Genomic DNA, 19,687 nt, shown 5'->3' with positions numbered 1-19,687 from the left:
CATTAAGGCCCTCCTTTGACAGGTCACTTCTTGTCGACATCAGCTCATTATCCAAGAAGTTGATCTAGGAACACCCCCTTCAGTACTTTGAAGCTTGCATGTCTCAATGGCAAGTTTCTCACTTCCGGCGACAGGTATACATCAATGAAATTTGACCGAAAGATTTTTCGTGTTGTTCGACGCCAAGTCATTTATTCACACCACGTGAATTTTATTGTAGTACCTTGAGGGTCATAATCATTATCGGTGATTCCTCTCGCGCTTGTTAACAGTTTACATCATTGACTGGTAATCAAGCGATGTCTTTCAATGTTCGACTTCAGAACATTTCTCACATGGATTGACTTGTACTTCGAGTGAAGATCGGACGAGATTGAAGACCCCAGATCTAGTTTCATCCATCTGGGCTGCGATATATATTCAGGAAAATAAAGACATGGAAATGTACAACATTGCAGCACAGATAATCATCCTACCAAAAGGATGATGGCTCTATCAGAATCATCAGTCTACCATCAGACGATTGTCTGTCCTATGTACATGAAAATGAATTTATAAAGCTGAGCATGGGAATGCCTGCCTCAGCTAGATCATGGAAACAGTATGAAGATAATGTATTGTATTGTATCTTATTACAGGTCTCCTCCCAGCATTGAAAGAACTTCGGATCCTCCTAATAAAGCATTTCACCCGATAAACGGCCTCATACTTTAGGGGGCAACTGTTATAGAAATTTTTGTGCCTTACAGCTCTAAGCATGAAATGTCCATAAACCAAGGGATACTAAGTCCCTAAAAGTGTTGTTCCGACCCCTAGAGGAACAAGGTCAACAAATTACAGCTTCTCCCAGAAGTTCTCCACCAGAAACTGCTCAGAATCAGTCAAATCAGGATCATTTCAGCTGCTCCACTAGCTAGCTGCGTTGCATAGCACCCAAGTACACTAGCTAGGCGCGTTGCAATGCACCTAAATGCACTACCAGGGTGCGTTGAGCGGGAAATGACGAATGGCAGTGTCATTCCGCGAGGTGGACAGACAATGGAAGCTTCCAGAATCTTCCCCAATGACACTTGCCTCACTGAGTTCGACCAAGGATGAGTAAGAGGCTCTCAGTCTCCAAGTGGAAGCAAGAATTGACAGAGAGAAGACACTAGTCAGATCATAAGCTGACTCATCCTCTTTGCATACATCTATATATGGATCCCTCATCCCAGAGATCCAGAGGCTGGAATTTTGTACATTGCAGACAATTGTTGTTGGTTTTGAGATAGATATCAGAGTATTGGGTGATTTATGCTTTGTTGGAGGTGAAGAGGGGACTTCCTTTGCTAGGAGGTTGATGCTGGATCAAGAATCATCGGTTGTAACTCCTCCTGGATCTTCTTGTCATATCAATAAAACTATTTGAGTTTCTCCTGCATGCTTGTGTATCATTGATGTTTGTTACATTTGTATGTTTAGCTTAAATCTGATCCTAAGCTATTTATGAATATAAATCCATGTCTTTGTGTAGTTTTCTTCTTCTGTGATCTTACAGGAACTTGGTGAAGCTGGGCAATTAAGGGAGCAGGTAGCTGGAAGCTGTCAAAGAGAAGAGAGATTGGATCAAAGGACTAGCGCAAGACACAGGTTGGTTCATCCTATTCCTCTTCGTTTATAGTTCATAAAGAAGAATACGAAAGTAGTTTTCCCTGTTTGTTTCTAAGGTCACTGTCACACCTTAGTGGGATAGGGTCGTTCTGAGTAGACACTTTTCCCGATAACAACATATCTACCATATTGGGCTAGAGAGAGCCTCTCAAGTAACTAAAATACCATCCTAGATCCATATTAACTTAGGATTTACTAAAATACCATCCCAAATCTATTTTCATTCTAAAAGAGGTTTGCATCTCAAGGGATTTGATCTCTTTCAACATTTGGTATATCTAGAGTTAACATGGATCTAAGTTGGTTTAATTTTCTTATTTAAACAAGTTGTATTCCACATGAATACCATAGGTCAAAACCACGTGGTTCTTTTATTTTTATTTTTATAGGATTATTTTATTTTTATTTTTTTATTTTAATTGAGTTAAAATTGTCAGGCCAGGCAGTAACTCCACAAAACAAAAACTGATTTGTATATTCATTCAATCAGGTAGGTCTGTTATATACATGAGGGAGAGACTGTTCAGTTCATCTCCCGATGACTGTTCACATTTCTCAATTATTTATTTACAATAATTCACCCAATCACAAGGATTAGGTGTCAACATTCCCCCCCTTAATCTGAAGGGATGTTGGTGAGTCCAAGCATCGTTCTGAATCTTTCAAGCTTTTCTCTTCCACGCACTTTGGTGAAGATATCTGCAATTTGCTCATTTGTGGAACAATGACGGAGATGGATTGTTTTGGCCTCAACATGATGTCGAATCAGATGATATTTAGTATTGATGTGCTTGGTTTGATCATGGAACTTTGGGTTCTTGGCCAACTTTATTGCAGAGGTATTGTCAATCATGAGTGGGGTTGATTGTACTTGTTTTACCTACAAATCTTCAAGAATTTTCCTGAGCCACACAATTTCTTTTGTTGCTTCAGCTGCTGCCGTGTATTCTTCTTCTGTTGTGGAATCTGCTAGAACTGATTGTTTGCGTGATCTCCAAGAGACAGCTCCTGATCCAAGACTCATAGCATATCCTGAAGTATATACCCCAGTTTCTTTGTCTCCATCAAAGTCTGAATCAGAGTATCCAATCAAGCTGAAGTCGTCCACCTGTGTATACTTGATTCCAAGGGTTTGAGTTCCCTTCAAGTACCTTAGAACCCTTTTTGCAGCAGACCAATGTCCCTCACAAGGCTTTTGCATAAACCTGGAGAGGATTCCAACAACAAATGAAATGTCTGGTCTGGTAGTAGTGACGTAGATGAGACTTCCTACAAGTTGTCTATAGTTTGTTGCATCCTCAAATTCCTTTCCTTCAATAGATGTGAGCTTTAAGTTTTGTTCCATTGGAGTAGTAAGAGGATTGCACTTTGTCATGCCAAATCTGTTTAACAAATCTCCAATGTATTTCTTTTTAGAAAGAAATATGGACTTTGGATGTTGGGTTACTTCAATGCCAAGATAGTAATGAACATAGCCCAAATCAGTCATTTCAAAACTTTTCCCCAATTCCTTCTTTATGGATGCAATGTAGCTTTCATTGTTCCCTGTCATTAAAATATCATCTACATATACCACAAGATATACAACTTTTTTTCCAACTTTCTTGACAAATAAAGTTGCATCATCAAGATCAAAATGATTGAAGTTGAGTTTCAGAAGATTCTTAGTTAGTTTTTCATACCAGGCTCGCGGTGCTTGTTTGAGGCCATACAAGGACTTCACAAGTTTGCATACTTAATGTTCATGTCCTTTCACAACAAATCCTTCAGGTTGGGACATAAAAACATTCTCTTTTAGATCTCCATTCAAGAAGGCAGTTTTTACATCCATTTGATGGACTTTCCAACCGTTCTGAGCTGCTAGTGCAAAGAGTGTCCGGATGGTGGCCCATTTTGCTGTGGGGGCAAAAGTTTCCTCATAATCGACCCCTTCCTTCTATGAAAAACATTTTGCCACAAGCGTAGCTTTGTGCTTGTCAAGTGAGCCGTCAGCTTTGTACTTGTTCTTGTAGACCCACTTGCAGCTAATTGGTTTGGTTCCAAATGGAGGATCAACCAGCTTCCAAGTGCCGTTCTTTATGAGGGCATCATACTCCTTTTGCATCACTTCTTTCCATTCATCATGAGAAGTAGCTTCTTTAAAGGAAGTTGGTTCAAAATCTATAGACAAGTTCAATTCACAATCATAAGAAACATCCATATCAATAGGTGAATTAGATTCATCTACATCACCTCCATTTTGTCGGTTTGAATTTCTGGTTCCTGTTTTTCCAATTTCATCAAGATGAACACTTTCAAGTGTCTTCGTCAGCCACTTTGGGGGACCTTTCTGAGATGGTCCAGGCTACTTTGTTGATTGAGTTGGGACTGAATCAAGGTTGAGTCTCCCAATTCTATCAATTACATCACTTAAAGCATCATCCGTTGTTGGAGTTTCATGCGGGGGAGAGTGTTCTTCAGAAGAAGATTCCACATGTTGATCTAGTATAGGAATCCCCCCTTCAAGATGTGGAATCTGATTATCAAATTCTTGAAATGATTTCATTTTTGTGAATCTATCCAAGCGATCAAGTTGTCGCTCAACAACATTGTCAGGTTTGGATGATTCAAGAAAAATTACATCTCTAGGTACAACAAACTTTTTATTTACTTCATCATAGAGGTGGTATGCTTTGGAGGTGTTTGAATACGGCAGAAAGATACACTTATGACTTCTAGCACCAAGTTCGTTTCTATGTACCTTTGGTATCAAAGCATAACAGGTGGAACCAAAGATCCTGAGATGTTTTACTAAAGGAACATGTCCATACCATAATTCATAAGGAGTCTTGTTTCTTATAGCATTGATGGACATCTATTCTTGATATATGCAGCACATAGAACAACATCTGCCCAAAACATTATCTTTACATTTTTGAAGAAAAGCATGGATCGTACCATATTCAAGATTGTTCTATTCATTCTTTCAGCTGCACCATTCTGTTGGGGATTATAAGGCACAGTTGTTTGATGCTTGATCCCATGTTGGCAAAGATAGTTTTCAAATTCATTTGATGTATATTCTTTTCCATTATCAGTGCGAATAAACCCAATATGAGATTGTGCATCATTTTCAATCCATTTATGAAAATTCTTGAATGTTTGGAAAGCATCAGATTTGTTCTTCAATAAATAAACCCAACACATTCTGGTGTAGTCATCAATAAACGTCATGATATATTTATTTCCATTTGTAGAAGAAACAGGCATTGGACCACATAAATCTGAATGAATGAGTTCAAGCTTCCTATGTGCTCTTGAATGTGTATCATGAAAAGACTGTTTGCTATGCTTTCCTAGAATGCAAGCATCACATTGCTTATGTTTCCTAGGAATTGTAGGCAAACCAGCAACATCATTTTTCTTCAATAAGCGGACTGTCATAGTTTAAATGTCCAAATCTAGCATGCCATAATAAACTTGATGGAAGTGTACCTTCTTCATGATGAGAAATATATGAGAAATGTTGTGCATGAGCAGAGGTTCCTTGCAGTTTGAGAAGCCTTTCTTCTTCTATTCCCCTCATGACAAGTGAGTGGTCAGATGCTTTTCTTACCTCAATCTTGCCATCAAACATATGAATGGAGTGACCTTGCTGGAGGATGTGGACCAAGGACAGGAAGTTTCTCTGGAGCTGTGGGAGATATAGAACATGATCCAGAAGAAAGTCTGGAAGACCAGGCAGTGTAAGCCTAACTGTTCCAAGCCCTGATGGCTTGATTTTTGACTGATCTGCAAAGTATACTGCTCCATCAACATTGTCAGTGAAATCTTCAAAAAAATCTTTTCTATGAGTCATGTGACAGGTTGCTCCTGAATCAAGCAACCAATCATTTTTTGAAGAAGCAAGTGAAGCATTAGACAAATCTTCATTTACTCCAATGTTACATTGTGCCTCAATATAGTGAGCGGATTCAGGTGCTTTACCTTTGTCTGTATCATTAGTTTTACCTTTCTGTTGGTTTCTTTTCTGCTCAATTTTGTCCCATGATAGCTTGCATGTAGAGGCATCATGTGATCCATTTCTTTTGCAGTGAATGCAGTGTAGATCTGCCTTTTCTCCTTGAGAATGTCTACCCCCCCGCCTCTAAAATATCTTCCTCTTCCTCTTCGTCCACCTCTTCCTCTTGTAGAATCTTGAGCAGGATGCTTTTCTTTATGATCAAGGCACACAGTCTCTTCAGAAGATTCAGGGGTTGTCATCTTTCCAAAAGCTTTCTCTCTTTTAGCAAACTTTTTCACAAGAGAGTCAAATGTTATATCTTTGAGATTTCCATTTGCTTGCAAAGACTCAAGATAATTGGAGTAAGTAGGATAGAGTGCCTTGAGAAAAGCAACAAGAGGGATATCCAGCTCAACCTTAGTGGAATTGATATCATGCATTATAGACTTTACTTTAGATGCAAGAGCAAGAGGATCATTATTTTTCAGTTCAAGAGTGAAGAGTTTAATCATGAGCTGAACAACTTCAAGTGCAGAATGTGAGCCATAGAGTTCTTTCAACTTTTGTAAGGCTTCAAAGGTAGTTGAATATGACGAAATATGGCGACTCACCTCTTCATTTACATATGTTGTGATTAATGCATAGGCTTTGCTGTTCTTGTTTTCCCAAATGACGAGCTCTTTGTCTGAGGTAGGTTGTACTGGGTCTTTGTCTCCTTCTCTGACACACACTCCTTTCCACAACTCATTGAAGATGAGGGCATGTTTTATCATCCGAGACCATTCAGGATAGTTCTCCTTGCCAGTGAGAACTATTCCTACCATAGAGATGATTGAATGCATTCTGTAAAAAAAAATACTTCTGCTGATAGAAAAAATACTTTTGCTGATATACAGTGAAATTGTACTCAAAAGGGCATTCTCAAAAGATTTCAAATGTCTTCCTTACGCTACAACTTTATGCACTATATTTTCTTCAAATCCCTCCAATGTTTGATAAAAGCATCCAGCATTTCATTGAAATATTATGTACATATCACTTCAATGTTTTAAAATGTAATATATTTATATATTACATATCACTTCAATGCTTTAACTATACAACGCAGCAGGGTAACATTACCATTCAAATGATTTAAATGATTTTAAAAAACTGCGCATTGATACTATTCACCTTCTTCAACACTTTGTTGGACTCCACATAACTTGTGACTATGCGGCTGTTGTGGACTCTTCTCTGGCGAACCGAGACCTCGTTCACAAAAATAAAACCGCAGAGCGCTGTATACCATGTCAGTTCATAGACAAACGAGCAAATATTCTATAGGCTTCAACGCATACACCAAACCACACCATTCACATGCTCCATTCATCACATTGCCTTTAAAAAATTCAATCCAGAGTTTCATCGATGAACAATAATGTTAATACGAAGGCATTTAATATAACTTCACGGTGTATGCATTCCGCAGACAGAGACAACATTAACCATCCCACTTCTGAGACCATCAACAACAGTCTGATGCACCGTCGACACACAATTCACGCTCCAGTATTCGTAGAGGGACAGAACTAGGGCAAGGGTTACACCTCTCCATCGAGCAGCGAAATTTTACAGATCAACCTGCTTTTCTGGTATGGGCTCCCGTCAGATCTCAGAAAATCGAGCTCCAGTTCACGCAAGTTGCACAGATCTATTGCTACGACTAAATCTAGAAAGAGAAAAATGTTGAGTTCGATCAACGAAGAAGACCAAGGCATACGGGTAACGAAGATACAAAAAGAGCTCAAGCAGTGGCCAAGACTCAAACCTACAAGATCCACACAGAATAATCAATGGAGGCACAGGTGAGATGTTGGGAATCCGCACAGAATAATCAATGGAGGCGCAGTATAATCAGGTGAAGCAATTCATGCAATGGAGGCGCAGTATAATCAGGTGAAGCAATTCATGCAATGGAGGCGCAGTGTAATCAGGTGAAGCAATTCATGCAATGGAGGTGCAGGTGCAATAACGCGCTTTTTGAAACGTTTATTAATAGTCAGAGAGCTGAACAGTCAGACAGAGGGGCAACTAATTTTATGGAGAACCTGCTCAGCTATATGGAGAGAAGACAGGGAGTTAGAAGGGACACAAAGGCTAAAAAAGAGCTGGCTCTGATACCATGTTAGGCCAGGTAGTAACTCCACAAAACAAAAACTGATTCGTATATTCATTCAATCAAGTAGGTCTGTTATATACATGAGGGAGAGACTGTTCATTTCATCTCCCGATGACTGTTCACATTTCTCAATTATTTATTTACAATAATTCACCCAATCACAAGGATTAGGTGTCAACAAAAATGTTTATATTATATTATGTTATGTTACAACATCTCTACCATGAGTTCATCTCAAGGAAATAAGTGATATATATATATATATGAGTTATATTTCAACAAAATTGATAATACCAATGTAGGTCTATTTTAATTTTGAATCTATCAAGCATCAAGAGGGATCAAATATCTCAAGGGCCAAACCTCTTTTTGAGTCTAAAGCTTGAGGAAAAGTTTGCGCCTTGAGAGATTTGACCCCTCTAGGCGCTTGATAGATTTGGAGTTAAGATGGATCTATGCTAATATAACTAAAATGATATTACACTACATATAAACTTTAAGTGTAAAATAATATCATTTAATATATTTGAATGAGGGCTTTGGTGAGTAGAATTATTTAGATAATTATCATCTAGATCCATCACATAAATATATTGATTATCGACACATTTCGAACCAACCAATTTGGTTCATCATTGGGAAAAATAGATGAAGTGAATATGATTTAATAGGGGTATAAAATTCCTACAACGTTCTAGAAATGTTAGATCAAATTCTCTCTTTGATACCTGTAAGCGCAAGCATTCAAGTAAGTGAACATTGATTGTCGTATCCTTTCCACATAGGGTTAGAATATATGAATGGAGGGTTTTGTGAGTAGAATTATTTAGATAATTGTCTTCCATATCCATCGCATAAATATAATGATTTCTCATGCGTTTCAAACCAACCAATGTGGTTCAACATCAAGACCAAAGGATGAATATACTTTGATCTAATATGGGTGTAAAAATCCCTATAACACTTTAGAAAAGTTAGATCATATTTTCTCTTTGTTAGTTGTAAGCATAAGCATTCAAGTAAGCGAACTTTGATTATAGTATCCCTTCCATATAGGGTTAAAATCTTTGAATGGAAGCTTTTCTGAGTAAAATTATTTAGATAATTGTCTTATGGATCCATCATAAAAATATTTTGATTGTCAATGCATTTCAAACCAATAAATGTGGCTCATCATCATGATGAGAGGATGAATATAATCTTATCTAATAGGGGTATAGAAATCCCTATAATGCTTTAGAAAAGTTAAATCATATTTTCTCTTCATTACCTATAAGTGCAAGTGTTCAAGTAAGTGAACTTTGATTGGAGCATCCCTTATGTATAAGGTTAAGATATATGAATGGACGCTTTTGTGAGTAGAATTTTTTAGATAATTATCTTCTGGATCCATCACATAAATATATTTATTTTCGATGCATTTTGAACCGACCAATGTGGTTCATCATCAAGATGAATGTATGAAGAGAATCTAATATAACAGGGGTATAAAAATCCCTACATTGCTTCAGAAAAGTTAGATAATATTTTCTTTTTGTTACCTGTAAGTGCAAACGTTCAAGTAAGCAAACTTTCATTGTAGTATGCCTTCCGTATAAGGTTAAAATATCTGAATGGAGGCTTTTGTGAGCAGAATTATTTAGACAATTTTCTTCTATATCCATCAAATAAATATATTGATTGTCGATGCATTTCGAACCAACCAATGTGGTTCATAATTTGGATGAAAGGATGAAGAAATATGATTTAATAGGGGTATAAAAATCCTTACAATTCTTTAAAAAAATTAGATTATATTTTCTCTTAGTTACCTGTAAGTGTGAGAATTCAAGTAAGTGAACTTTGATTGTAGTATTTCTTTTGTATATTTACAATAAGAGTTCGCTTACTTGAATTCTTGCACTTACAAGTAAGAAAGAGAAAATATGACCTAACATTTATGAAGCATTGTAAGGATTTTTATACCCCTAATAGATTAGAGTCTCTTCATCCTTTGGTCCTATTTATGAACTACATTGGTTAGTTTGAAACATATAGATAATCAATATATTTATGTGATGGATACATAACAAAATTATCGAAATAATTGTTATGAAACCAACTCACAAAAAGATAGAAAATAAAGATCAATGACTTCAAAATCAGCCTCTTCAAGGGGAATACCTCCTTTACATTACACAAATGAATAATTCTTGGATGATACAAATGAAAAGACATCCTTTCTATATATAGGAATCTAAGGGGTCATAATATAATCAAAGTTGACATAAAAATAATAATGTAAGGGCACAACAATAACAATAGTGGGCTTCTATGGGGCACAATAATAACAATATAGGGACTACATGAGCACAACAATATAATAAGGGGGTTGCACTAATAACAATAAGCGGTTACACTAGTAGTATAGGGACCTAATATGCCACTCTCCGTCAAAAAAGTTTTGTCCTCAATGCTTGAGTAGTTCTGGATGCTTTTGTATAAAATTCTCATCCTCCCATGTGGAGTTTTCAACAGGTAAGTTCTTCCACTTGGTGAGATACTCTGAAATTGATCGATTTCGTAGCTGTTGGGTTCTTGTTTCCATGAATGTTTTAGGTTCCAATATGATTTTTCCTTCCTTGTCAAGTTTCGACAATATTGTTTGAACAGGGAGCTTGTCACCTATAACCTTCATTAAGCATGAAACATGGAAAACTGGGGGCACTCGAGAAGATGGAGGAAGCTCCAATTTGTTTGCCATATTACCAATCTTTTGCAAAACCTTGTAAGGACCATAATACTTTGGTGATAATTTATTATCCTTCTTAGCTTGCTTGAGGGACATTTGTTTGTTGTGTTGTATTCGTAAAAATATCCAGTCGCCTATATCAAAGCTTCTTTCACTGCAATGTTGATCTGCCTTTTGTTTCAATTGATTAAGGCCAAAGTGAGGTTATCCTTTTTCTTCTTGATATTTCCTTCTATCTTGAGAGTTTTAGGAGTGGTAATTCCTTCCAATGCATTACAAGATATGGTTGAATTCATTTCTTCTTTCTTTAGGGCTAGTTCCCGATGTATATCCTCTTCTTTTGACATTTCTTGATGTTGAAGTTTCTAAGTCTAACTATTAGAAACCCTCCATGCACTTCACGGATTTATTCCTACCTACTTGTTCTGTTTAATTAACAAGTTATTTACCATGTAAATGCTGAAAATAATTACAAGTAAATGCTCAACACATTATAGATCATCAACTGAAGGAAACAAAAACAAGCACACAAATGACACTGTTATTTTGGACTAATGTCCCCAGAAAAACCCAATGTGGGAAAACCAGTGCAGCTATCTGAGAGTTTTATTATTAAGGAACTCTTTTCTGAGTACACTAGGTGCAAAACTAGCTAACCCGATAGAGATAAAAAATCTGGCAGCAATACCTCTCTTCAGAAATAGGTATTCGGAAAGCCTGCTCCATGAAATCCCTCTCCATCATAATCTAAAGCTCAACATCAACCTTGTTGGCCTCTATGTCAGCCTGAAACCCTCTGCATTAGCCTACTAAGGATCTGTGTAGCCTCTCTGGCATTCTGCATCACTCTTGCAGTCTCTACGTGGATGACACAAGCCCTTCTAGATCTGCGTAGTCTTTGTTGCCTCTACGTGGCTCCCTTTGGCTCTATGTCTGCCTCTCTCTACTTCTGTGCTATTCTCTCGGCACTATCCCTACCTCTCTACCTCGTAATCACTACCCCTCACTGCAACCGATCACTAATTCTATCTCTCTTAGCAAACCCCACTTTAGAGAATAGAGTGATAGATCACTTTGGTGTATTCTCCAAGTGACCCTCAAGTCTCCTCTTATACTTTTCTCGTTGACAAATCAACGTCTGAGATTAAGTCCCTAATCGATGGCTAAGATTAGGTCTAGCTTGATCCATGTCTTTTGGAACATTCTAACATAGTTTTATATTAATTCATGTTGACACCTAATCCTCTGCGGTTGGGTGAACCTAGAATGTGAACAGTCATCAGAAGATGAACTGAGCAGTCACATTCTTGTATATAACAATAGCTACCTAATGTAATAAATTGAATCAGTTTTTCTAAGTTTTCTGCCAAACTGGAGTTACTCCTGGCCTGACATGGTATCAGAGCCAGCTCCTTTTTTTAGCTTTTATGCCCTTTGTAACTCCCTATTCTGCTCCACTGCTCCTCTGCTCTCCATTCAAAAAATGCTGCCAGTTCATAAATGTTGGTAGCTTGCGCCTTCTGTCTGCCATATTCCATGTATTTACCACTATCACTGCCAGGTCTAAACGCTGCTTTAAACATTTCATAAAAGGCGCTATCCATACTGTCCATACTGCCCCACTGTCCAGCACTGTCCATGCTGTCCATACTGACCATGTGCATTAAATTTTTTTTGAAGGGCCTGCGATTCTACTCTCCGGCGATTTTGTTTCTCCATTTGCCTTGCTGTGGCGGTCTGCACTGATTCACATCGAGCTTTTCAAAACCCATTCAGACCACAACCTTTCATTGACTCTCAGTCCTATCTCCCAGTTGTGGTATCCGATTTTTGACAGCTCTATGCTGTAGAGAAAGTGTTGTTTTCTGTTGGGTATCTGTTAAGTTTAGAATTTTGGAATAAAACCGCGCATTCAGAAGCAGAGTTCTGTGAAAAGATCAGATCAATTGAAGTGCAGGAATGGAGCCGTGAGCCATTGTGAAGAACGTGGCAACCACAGTGGGAGAGGAACCCACGAACGCTGGTGCTGTGAGCCTTTGAACTGTTTCAATAACGTTGCATTGATCTATTACTTTTTTCATGTAAAATAATTCAAGTTCTCAGCGTTTACGGCACCGGGAGTGTGTTTGTATGGCATGAGGTGCCGCTTTATTCATCGCCCGAATCTCAACAATAAGAAGGGAGACGATTTTCCGACAAGCGTGGACGACTCTGTGGCGTGGGTAAACCCCTTTTACATTGCACATGCTGTAGATGGAACCGGGAAGATCATTTTGTTTTCAGTGTTGAAATGACCGGTGTACTTACGACCACTCAATTGGTTCTTAATGCTATTAGTGTTTTAAGGCAAAAGCTTGATAATGTGCGACCTATGTTGGAAGACGATGAAGAATTTGGTGAATTCAATGCTCATATGAGTGGCTATGCCTTCAAATGAATTGACTTAATTCGGCTGTTTTTGATGTATTGTATTACAAACAGTTTTGAAACTTAAAAACATGTGTGAAAGGTAATTATCTGGTGCTTGTAAGTACTGCGTATGAAAGGAAATTAGCTAATTCTACAATGGGCATAGTAAGTGGTTATAAAAAAAAAAAAAAATTACCACCAAAAGTACAAGTTTACTGTATATTGGCAGAAGTATTTTTCTTTCAGCAGAAGTTTTTTTTTTCTTTCAGCAAACTTTTTCACAAGAGAGTCAAAGGTTATATCTTTAATATTTCCATTTGCTTGTAAAGACTCAAGATAATTGGAGTAGGTAGGATAGAGTGCCTTGAGAAAAGCAATAAGAGGGATATCCAGCTCAACCTTAGTGGATTTAATATCATGCATTATAGACTTTACATCAGATGCAAGAGCAAGAGGATCATTATTTTTTAGTTCAAGAGTGAAGAGTTTAATCATGAGCTGAACAACTTCAAGTGCAGAATGTGAGTCATAGAGTTCTTTCAGCTTTTGTAAAGCTTCAAAGGCAGTTGGGCAGACATTCTCAAGGAGAAAAGGCAGATCTGCATTACATTCGCTGCAAACAAAATGGATCACATGATGCTTCTACATGCAAGCTACCATGGGACAAAATTGAGCAGAAAAGAAACCAGCAGAAAGGTAAAACTGATGATACAGACAAAGGTAAAGCACCTAAATCCGCTCACTATATTGAGGCACAATGTAACATTGGAGTAAATGAAGATTTGTTTAATGCTTCACTTGCTTCTTCGAAAAATGATTGGTTGCTTGATTCAGGAGCAACTTGTCATATGACTCATAGGAAAGATTTTTTTGAAGATTTCACTGACAATGTTGATGGAGCAGTATACTTTGCAGATCAGTCAAAAATCAAGCCATCAGGGCTTGGCACAATCAGGCTTAAACTGCCTGGTCTTCCAGACTTTCTTCTGGATCATGTTCTATATCTCCCACAGCTCAAGAGAAACTTGTTGTCCTTGGTCCACATTCGCCAGCAAGGTCACTCCATTCATATGTTTGATGGCAAGCTTGAGGTAAGAAAAGAATCTGACCACTCACTTGTCATGAGGGGAATAGAAGAAGAAAGACTTCTCAAATTGCAAGGAACCTCTACTCATGCACAACATTTCTCATATATTTCTCATCATGAAGAAGGTACATTTCCATCAAGTTTATTATGGCATCCTAGATTTGGACATTTAAACTATAATAGTCTACGCTTATTGAAGAAAAATGGTGTTGCTGGTTTGCCTACAATTCCTTGGAAACATAAGCAATGTGATGCTTGCATTCTAGGAAAGCATAGCAAACAGTCTTTTCACGATTCACATTCAAGAGCACATAGGAAGCTTGAACTCATTCATTCAGATTTATGTGGTCCAATGCCTGTTTCTTCTACAAATGGAAATAAATATATCATGACATTTATTGATGATTACACCAGAATGTGTTGGGTTTATTTATTGAAGAACAAATTTGATGCTTTTCAAACATTCAAGAATTTTCATAAATGGATTGAAATGATGCACAATCTCATATTGGGTCTATACGCACTGATAATGGAAAAGAATATACATCAAATGAATTTGAACACTATCTTCGCCAACATGGGATCAAACATCAAACAATTGTGCCTTATAATCCCCAACAGAATGGTGTAGCTGAAAGAATGAATAGAACAATCTTGAATATGGTACGGTCCATGCTTGTCTTCAAAAATGTAAAGATAATGTTTTGGGCTGATGCTGTTCTATGTGCTGCATATATAAAGAATAGATGTCCATCTAATGTTATAAGAAACAAGACTCCTTATGAATTGTGGTATGGACATGTTCCTTCGGTAAAACATCTCAGGATCTTTGGTTCCACCTGTTATGCTTTGATACCAAAGGTACATAGAAACAAACTTGGTGCTAGAAATCGTAATTGTATCTTCTTGGGGTATTCAAACACCTCTAAAGCATACCACCTATATGATGAAGTAAATAAAAAGTTTGTTGTATCTAGAGATGTCATTTTTCTTGAATCATCCCAATCTGACAATGTTGTTGAGCGACAACTTGATCGCTTGGATAGATTCGCAAAAACAAAATCATTTCAAGAATTTGATAATCAGATTCCACATCTTGAAGGGGGGATTCCTATACTAGATCAACATGTGGAATCTTCTTTTGAAGAACAATCTCCCCTGCATGAAACTCCAACAACGGATGATGCTTTAAGTGATGTAATTGATAGAATTGGGAGACTCAATCTTGATTCAGTCCCAACTCAATCAAAAGAGCAGCCTGGACCATCTCAGAAAGGTCCCCCAAAATGGCTGACAAAGACACTTGAAAGTGTTCATCCTGATGAAATTGGAAAAACAGGAACCAGAAATTCAAACCGACAAAATGGAGGTGATGTAGATGACTCTAATTCACCTGTTGATATGGATGTTACTTATGATTGTGAATTGAACTTGTCTACAGATTTTGAACCAACTTCCTTCAAAGAAGCTGCTTCTCATGATGAATGGAAAGAAGCGATGCAAAAGGAGTATGATGCTCTCATAAAGAATGGCACTTAGAAGCTGGTTGATCCTCCATTTGGAACCAAACCAATTGGCTGCAAGTGGGTCTACAAGAAAAAGTACAAAGCTGATGGCTCACTTGACAAGCACAAAGCTAGGCTTGTGGCAAAAGGTTTTGCACAGAAGGAAGGGGTCGATTATGAGGAAACTTTTGCCCCCACAGCAAAATGGGCCACCATCTGGACACTCTTTGCACTAGCAACTCAGAACGGTTGGAAAGTCCATCAAATGGATGTAAAAACTGCATTCTTGAATGGAGATCTAAAAGAGAATGTTTTCATGTCCCAGCTTGAAGGATTTGCTGTGAAAGGACATGAACAAAAAGTATGCAAACTTGTGAAGTCCTTGTATGGCCTCAAACAAGCACCGCGAGCCTGGTATGAAAAACTAGCTGAGCATCTTCTGAAACTCAACTTCAATCATTTTGATCTTGATGATGCAACTTTATTTGTCAAGAAAGTTGGCAAAACAGTTGTATATCTTGTGCTATATGTAGATGATCTTTTAATGACAGGGAACAATGAAAGCTACATTGCATCCATAAAGAAGGAATTGGGAAAAAGTTTTGAAATGACTGATTTGGTATATGTTCATTACTATCTTGGCATTGAAGTAACCCAACATCCAAAATCCATAACTCTTTCTCAAAAGAAATACATTGGAGATTTGTTAAATAGATTTGGCATGACAGAGTGCAATCCTATTTCTACTCCAATGGAACAAAACTTAAAGCTCACATCTATTGAAGGAAAGGAATTTGAGGATGCAACAAAGTATAGACAGCTTGTAGGAAGTCTCATCTACCTCACTACTACCAGACCAGACATTTCATTTGTTGTTGGAATCCTCTCCAGGTTTATGCAAAAGCCTTGTGAGGGACATTGGTCTGCTGCAAAAAGAGTTCTAAGGTACTTGAAGGGAACTCAAGACCTTGGAATCAAGTATACATAGGTGGACGACTTCAGCTTGATTGGATACTCTGATTCAGAATTTGATGGAGACAAAGAAACTGGGGTATCTACTTCAAGATATGCTATGAGTCTTCGATCAAGAGCTGTCTCTTGGAGATCACACAAACAATCAGTTCCAGCAGATTCCACAACAGAAGCAGAATACGTGGCAGCAGCTGAAGCAATGAAAGAAATTGTGTGGCTCGGGAAATTTCTTGAAGATTTGCAGGTAAAACAAGTACAATCAACTCCACTCATGATTGACAACACCTCTGCAATAAAGTTGGCCAAGAATCCAAAGTTCCATGATCGTACAAAGCACATCAACACTAAATATCATCTGATCCGACATCATGTTGAGGCCAAAACAATCCATCTCCGTCATTGTTCCACAAATGAGCAAATTACAGACATCTTCACCAAAGCACTTGGAAGAGAAAAGCTTGAAAGATTCAGAATGATGCTTGGACTCACCAACATCCCTTCAGATTAAGGGGGGAATGTTGACACCTAATCCTCTGCGGTTGGGTGAACCTGGAATGTGAACAGTCAGCAGAAGATGAACTGAGCAGTCACATTCTTGTATATAACAATAGCTACCTAATGTAATAAATTGAATCAGTTTTTCTAAGTTTTCTGCCAAACTGGAGTTACTCCTGGCCTGACAATTCACATTAATATTTTAATTTCTCTAAGTTTAGAGTTATGGACTCCATTAAAAATATTAATTATTTTAATATCTCCCACACTGTTTAGAATCTACCAAAACCATTTCTGGGTATCAGAGATCTCATGTGCCCTAACCTTTCCACCAAATTTCGTGGCTAGAACATATTCGATGCTAGCCATAATCAACACTCCCTCTTAGCGAGGAATGTGGTCTAGCAATACTCCTTACTGAGTATCACCCTGACCACCTAGCATTGGTCCCTATGCTGATGCTAGGTGTACTTCCCATCATCCTCTGCACTGCTACATCCTGTACTACTACCCATAGCTCTGCCACTACCCTTGCTGCATATGTACGACAACTCCCTCTGCATCCATGCTTCTACCCATGGCCCTCCCACTGCCACTGCTGCATCTGCACTGCATCTCCTCTCATCATGTTGCATCGTGCTACCCATAGCACTACCACTGCTAACTACTGCACTGCAACTCAGTTATTGAGAAGTAAGTAACTGATCTCCCAACTCTGACCTCTCTGTCAGCCTAGAGTACTCATGATGCTAAAGCTCCCTCTGCCATTGACAAGTGCTCCCTCTCTGACCTCTGTGCTACTGCAACAACTCCCTGCATATCGCATCGTTGCACACCTCTATGTGCCATCATGCATTGGTGTAACACTCTCATTCCTCTCGCACTACTGGAGCCTCCTGGCCTCGCTATGTCCTAGGAATTCTACACTGTAGTTGTTTTTGCCACTTCATCTGTATCTATCTCTACCCACATCCCCCAGTCATGCTACTCCTCTTCGGGGCACCCGTACCAAGGTATAATCCAAGAGGTTGAATACCTCGAGGATCTTGCCCCTCATCGCCTATAGTCCATCTGACTACAGATCGATGTCTCTCCACTTCCACTTAAGTGGGGTGTGTGCACTCATGGCATAGTCATCGTCTATCCTCACTTCCTTCTTTACCCTTATTGGCACTACCTTGGTCTCAAAATCCTCTCCCTTGTTCTTCTTCCTTGGAAACTGGGTCGCATAATGACCCAACTCCCCACAGTGGAAGCATTTGATCTTGGAGAGGTCCTCCTTCTTCTGTTTCTCCTTCTTTCCCTCATATTCTACGGAAACATCCTCCTCCTCTGGCTTAACTCTGATCCCCTAGCCACTACTTCTGATCTTGCTTAGCCTTTTGATCTCTTATTGGCAAAGAGACACCCACATTTCCTCCCAATGCGTAAGGGTCGCTCTACCTAGTATACTGTGGACAAATAACTCCCAATCTTCTGAGACTGTGTTCAAGGTTATTCTCACCATCAATTCCTGATCTAGTGTGGCCCCTATTGAAGTTAGCTGAACCCGGATCTCATTCAGTCGATTGAGGAAGGTGTCGATCGGTTCTCCCTTCTTCATCTAGTATGACCACAACTAATTTTCTAGTGATATCCTTCTATGCATAGAAGTATGTTGGTACAATTTCTTTAGGGCCTCCCACATCTCATGTGTTGTTTCCTTCTCGGCAATGTGTGGTACTACATGGTCCTTGACCCCATCAAGGACGATGCTATTGGCCCTCGCCATTGCCTCCTCTTTTTTGTCATTATTAGCTGGGTCAACTGGGATCACTATCATCCTCAAGGCAAAGTGCTTGACAAGATTTCTTTCAAGTACAGATAAGATTTTTACCTTCCAGATTGCGTAGTTTGCGGCTTCGTCTAGTTTGTCCTGATCTCTTACTCCGTGTAGTGCCATGATGCTCTTCTACTTCCCTCATAGAAGCCTCGATGTGACTCCCTCTAGTTCTTTATTTCCCTCCCGAAAACCCTTTTGCCGATGTCTAGATTCCCCCTACTCTAATTGTCTGTAAAACTGCACCACTCATCCAGATTCCTTTGCTAGAAACCTTCGGTAGAAACTCCATCCTCCTTTTCCTTGCCCTATTAGGTATTGTTCTGTCTACAGTACCCCACCAGCTCCACTCTGCAACTTACCCACAGCCTCATAAACCCCAGCAATCTAAAGGTGAGATCTACTAGGCTTTACGTAGTCCCAACACTAGCAAACTATCTCCCTCAGTCAACTGTGTCAGCCCTCTTGGCCTTTGCGTGGCTTTGTTTGAGCCTTTCTTTGCCTCCTTTAGTCTCTGAACAACCTATTCTTGGCTCAAACTTGATGATGTAGGCACTGCATCACCCCTTCCTTGCTGCTTTGATGCTAGGAACAACTTCTGTGACTTAAGATAGTTGTTTTGTGCTATTGCTACTCTGCTCTATTGATGTCCTTAGTTCTCCTGTGATCTGCAACCACCCTCTAGTACCATGTGAAGTTTCTAAGTCTAACAGTTAGAAACCCTCCATGACCTTCATTGATTTATTCCTACCTACTTGTTTTGTTTAATTAACAAGTTATTTACAATGTAAATACTGAAAATAAATACAAGTGCATGCTCAAGACATTACAGATCATCAACTAAAGGAAATAGAAACAAGCACACAAATGACACCA

This window comes from Pinus tabuliformis, chromosome 8, assembly GCF_031772625.1.
Source record: "Pinus tabuliformis cultivar Carrire ecotype Pingquan chromosome 8, CPIR1, whole genome shotgun sequence".
In the NCBI taxonomy this organism is placed as follows: Eukaryota; Viridiplantae; Streptophyta; class Pinopsida; order Pinales; family Pinaceae; genus Pinus; species Pinus tabuliformis.
The sequence above is the reverse complement of the archived record's forward strand: the minus strand, read 5'-3'. Positions refer to the sequence as shown.